The 5,000-nt window shown below is 38.4% G+C and overlaps 2 protein-coding genes and 1 pseudogene across 4 annotated transcripts in view; all 3 read right to left on the reverse strand.

Moving 5' to 3' along the window:
• Positions 1-5,000, reverse strand: part of LOC146485620 (uncharacterized) — a 120,657-nt gene that overhangs the window by 6,696 nt on the left and 108,961 nt on the right. The gene's annotated exons all lie outside the window — the stretch shown is intronic.
• LOC146485622 (uncharacterized) overlaps positions 1-5,000 on the reverse strand; it is a 72,331-nt gene that overhangs the window by 6,696 nt on the left and 60,635 nt on the right. The gene's annotated exons all lie outside the window — the stretch shown is intronic.
• LOC146485621 (uncharacterized) overlaps positions 1-5,000 on the reverse strand; it is a 29,764-nt pseudogene that overhangs the window by 6,696 nt on the left and 18,068 nt on the right. Inside the window, exons 14-15 of the transcript XR_014863390.1 lie at positions 960-1,334; positions 293-430 (exon numbers count right to left, since the gene is read on the reverse strand). The product of XR_014863390.1 is annotated as an uncharacterized LOC146485621 (transcript). The remainder of the gene's footprint in view (positions 1-292; positions 431-959; positions 1,335-5,000) is intronic.

Here is a 5,000-nt window from a genome sequence, read left to right on the forward strand (position 1 = left end):
TGAGGACCACATTTTAACATTTTGTTGTTTATTTGTTCTTGTACAAGTTTCAACCTGCATTTAAATCTTGCTACTTCACGTAAGATGGCTGAATAGCTAAAAGCTAGATAGCCACTTTGTTACGGGAAGTCGGGAAGAAGGGGAAGGGGAAAATGTTTTAGCGGGCTGGACTATTCTTTGAGTACTGCGAGGGCTATTTGCTAACGAAACTAGCTACAATATCTTTTATATAATATAAGTTTCAGCTTATTTAAAAAGATCCATTGATCGGCCACAATGTTAGAATACTTACCGCCGGCATAACTATAATAGCAATGAAAGCCATTTCCCACATATCCACTGTTACACTTGCAGAAATAGGATCCACGTTTGTTTGTACAGGTGGCGAGCTGATGACAGAAGGATGTCTCTTTGGTGCATTCATTAAGATCTGAAAAATAACTTCAAATATTAAGAATAAAATAATAGAATTTAAGCAATCTATTACTGTTACTTGTTTATTCCAAAACAGCAGTAACAGCAGTTGTGTATTTGAACTCGTGTTTAAAAACACGGAGGCGCATTGTTAAACAGACTAACTCTCAGTCTACCTTCGCCAGTACTCGAGTTCTTTATTTCCTTCCAGAACCACTCCATTAAATAAAAAGTATATTTTCTTCTCAGAATACTTTTCCACAGACAATCTTGTTAGAAAACCACTGTGTCGAAGGGACTTACTCAATTTCTAAGCCAACTAACATTTGAACGTGCTCGTAACTAGACAACCGTCATCTTCGGTACCTCACTCTCTTTAATCAAAAGGTTTAGTATCCTGTTGTAAATGATAAAGGCCCCTTATAATTTGACACTGTTGGAAAAATGTTCTGTTCTCATGTGTCACACTTTAAATCTCAGTAAATTATGTTGGTCACGGGTGTCTATTGATCATTCTTCACCAGTTTCACTTGTAATCAGCCTACCTTTCTTACAAGTATACTGATGGCAGTTACTGCATTTCACGTCATTCCATTTGTAGTTGTGCTCCACGCCAAGTGCGTGCACGCAGTCTTCTTCTCTAAAATTATTTGGTTGATTTTTAGCCCAAGCTGTGAAATTTCCAGCTCCACGATCCGCCCAAGTGAAGCTACCCTCTGTAGAGATGTTATTCAATCCCAGCCAGGATTTTTCACCATTATGACGATGCTGCACAAACACGTTTTCTTCATTGTTGTTTATGTCAACAAGGACTGAGTTTTCTTGACGGCATTTGTTCAGTGCTGTGGTCCAGTTTGTGCATGTTTCACTTGTAAAGTAACAAAATCCATTGAAATAGCTCCAGTCAGGATCACAGATGTCTGCAATTAAACAATAAGAGATTTTTTTACAATTCCGAACTGTTATAACCAAAGAATAAAATTGATAATCAATAATTTTCGCTATCAGCTAATATTAATCAATGTTGATTAATGAATTGATATTTTGAAATCAGTCATGATTCAGTGAGGTCAATCAATCAATTTCCCAATATTAAAGCGTAGGATGAGGTTAGTCTCCATATCCGAGCCAGAGGCTCATGTGTAAAACGCATGACAATAGGAAGGAGTAACTTAACTTACAAAAAACAATCAAGGAAACAAATTTAAGTATTGAGTAACCATAAAGATGAAAATGAAATATATTAAGAATATTAAAATAAGTAAATAAGTAAAAATATATAAATACTTTACCCACCCAAGTTAACAGTATAAAAAACTGAAAACGTATATGTATAAACCCAAGTTAGTATATGATACCACCCCAAATTTAAAGAGATGACGCTAATGTATTTGCAGATGTCTGACGTGTTATTGTTGGAAATACATGTACACTCTCAGCGTAATGTCTTAAATGGATTTAGAGACTATTTACACATTCATGAACTGTCTGGGTTTCCAGAAGTTTCCAGAAGCTATTTTGAGCCAACTGTGATGTTCTTACGGCCGGAAATTACCGGTTAAACCAGCTTTTGGCAGGTTGTAGTTCTAGAAAGTTCTACCACGTTTTAGTATAAATCTACTAGTGTTCTATCACGAATGCCGTTCTCTGATTGGCTACACTACTCGCTATCTATTCTGTGATAGATAGTGAGTAGCGGTTTTCAACAAAGTGGCGGCCTCTTCGTCGTGTTTTCGAAGTGTCTGCTATGAGGAAATAGATAATTTACTTGTTTCGTTTTGAACGACAAGTAGATTTATACTAAAACAATTAAATTATTCGCTCTCGATTTCTATGCGTTAAAGTTGATTCGGGCTTCGCCCTCATCAACTATCACGCGATAGAAATCTCGAGCTCATAATCTAATTGTTAAATATAAACGAATGCGTGTTTTTCTCTCTCTCTCTTTCTCTCTCTCTCTCTCTCTCTCTCTCTCTCTCCCTCTCTCTCTCTCTCTCTCTCTCTCTCTCTCTCTCTCTCTCTCTCTCTCTCTCTCTCTGAAAGGTCTCCTACAAAACTCGTCGCTCCTCTCTGATCCAAATTCAGTTGCAGCTCTTCTCAGTGAAAACGAGCGCTTAAAATCCGAAATTTTACAACTGCGAAACGAGAATGCCAGCTTACTAACTGTCATCAAGTTAATTAATAAGCCAGATTGTCACCCAGCGAGGGAACCGCATAATTCTAAAGGCCAAGATGAAGTTACCAACCCAAACAGCACAACTGGGACATTAAAAGACCAGTCAACGACCAGCAACAACAAACCGGGAAGTTCTAAGAACAAAGCAAATACGAAAAAAACGAAGATGGCACCACAACCGACTCCAGTGCAAACCGAGGCCGATGAACAACCAAGAAAGAAAAATGTTGTTGTCTTGGGTGATTCTATTGTGAAAGGCATACACGGATGGAGGCTCTCTAGGACAAGAAATGCACCATTGGTGACAGTAAAATCGTTCCCTGCTTCGACAACAGAGGACATGGAGAGCTACTGCATACCAACGATAAGAGCAGAGCCCGATGAACTTATCTTGCATGTTGGAACAAACGATTTGCAAATGAACACTTCCCGCCAAGTTATTGACAATATTGTCAACCTTGCCGATAATATTTCTCAAAACTGCACAAGTGAAGTGACGATCTCCTCGCTTTTAAAGCGTCTCGACAAGCCGAATCTTGATAGTAAAGTGACGGAAATCAACAACGGTTTGCGTAAATTCGCGACCAACAGAGGTTGGAAGTTTATTTCGCACAACAACATTAATCGAAAGAATCATTTTAACTCCAGTGGCCTACACCTTTCACACGAAGGTAATTCCCTGTTTGCTTCTAATTTAATTAAGCATTTTAATTCTAGTAATACTCATTGAGGTGACAGCGAGAGTTCTATCCCTACTGACGTGCGTAAATGTCTATCCCTAGTACCGCAAACTAGGGGTTTTAAAATTGCGTCTTTGAATATTGCTAGTCTCCCTGCTCACATCGATGAGTTGAGACTTTTTTTGGCTGATAAAAATCTGGATGTTTTAGCGATTAACGAAACAAGACTAAGTGATTCAATTGATAACTCTTGCATTCACATCCAAGGATATGACATAGTCAGAAGGGATAGAAATCGTAACGGTGGAGGAGTATGTCTATATATTCGCTCTTCAATAAATTTCAAAACACGATCAAGCCTCATGAGCGACATCTACGAGGCAATTGTTGTTGAAATATTTAAACCAAATTCTCAGCCTTTTTGTATTGTTGCTGTTTATAGGCCCCCGGAAACCGAAGACGAATTCTTTTGCTATTTTGAAGATGTAATTAAATCTCTCGACTTTGAAAACAAAGAGATTATTGTCATTGGTGACATGAACTGTAATTATTTGGCCGAAAGTAGAAATTCTGAACTGATCAATTTAACTGAAATCAGTGAAGTCTACCAGCTCACACAAATTATAAACAAACCAACTAGAATAACGGTAACTTCAAAATCGTTAATCGATTTAATTTTTACAAACCAAGAATCAAGAGTTGTGTCTCATGGAGTGATTGACTGCGGAATCAGCGACCACTGCCTTGTATATGTTGTTCGGAAAATTGCAGTTCCCACCAACAATAGACATAAATATATTACCACAAGGTCTTTCAAGAATTTCAACTCAAGTTTCTTTATTCAAGAACTGCAGACATTACCCTGGGGAGATATTGAGTTTTTGGATTCGCCAGATGAAATGTGGGATGTTTGGAAACAACTTTTCACTAGTGTTGCTAACAAACATGCCCCACTAAAAACAAAACGAGTGCGACATAAAGTGTCGCCTTGGCTCACGCCTGATTTGAAAGGAATGATTATAAAACGTAATCATCTCAAAAAGAAGGCAGTGCGTTCGGGGGACTTAAACGATTGGAATGAGTATAGACGCGTTAGAAATAAAACAAACAATAAATTACGGGACACTAAAGCTGCTTATTACCATAAAGAAATCGAAAATAATTCCGGTAACGTGAGAGAGATATGGAAAACTATTAATGATCTAATGTCGCGAAAAATTAAAAGTGACACAATCAACGAATTGAAAGTGAACAATTTATCATTCACTGAGCCCTGTAAAATTGCTGATGAGCTGAACAAACATTTTACTGAGGTAGGATCGACACTTGCCTCTACTTTACCGCAGAACAACTGCGATTTTAAACAATATTTGTTAAAACCAAAGACAAACTTTCGATTAGAAAAGATTTCCTTTAAGGCTGGTTTCCATATGATCGCAGATCGCAATAAGGTCTGCGATCGTCTGCGATCCTGCGATCGTGATCGCAGACGATCGCAGAAGATAGAACCATGTTCTATCTAAAGGCTGGTTTCCATATGATCGCGGATCGCAGATCGCAGATCGCAGATCGCAATAAGGTCTGCGATCCTCTGCGATCATATGGAAACTACTTCTGCGATCGTCTGCGATCCTGCGATCGTGATCGCAGACGATCGCAGAAGATAGAACCATGTTCTATCTCCTGCGATCGTCTGCGATCAATTGCGATTGTTTGCGATCTGCGATCTG

Source organism: Pavona decussata, unplaced genomic scaffold (genome assembly GCF_977016875.1).
Source record: "Pavona decussata unplaced genomic scaffold, jaPavDecu1.1 SCAFFOLD_26, whole genome shotgun sequence".
NCBI classification, from domain to species: Eukaryota; Metazoa; Cnidaria; class Anthozoa; order Scleractinia; family Agariciidae; genus Pavona; species Pavona decussata.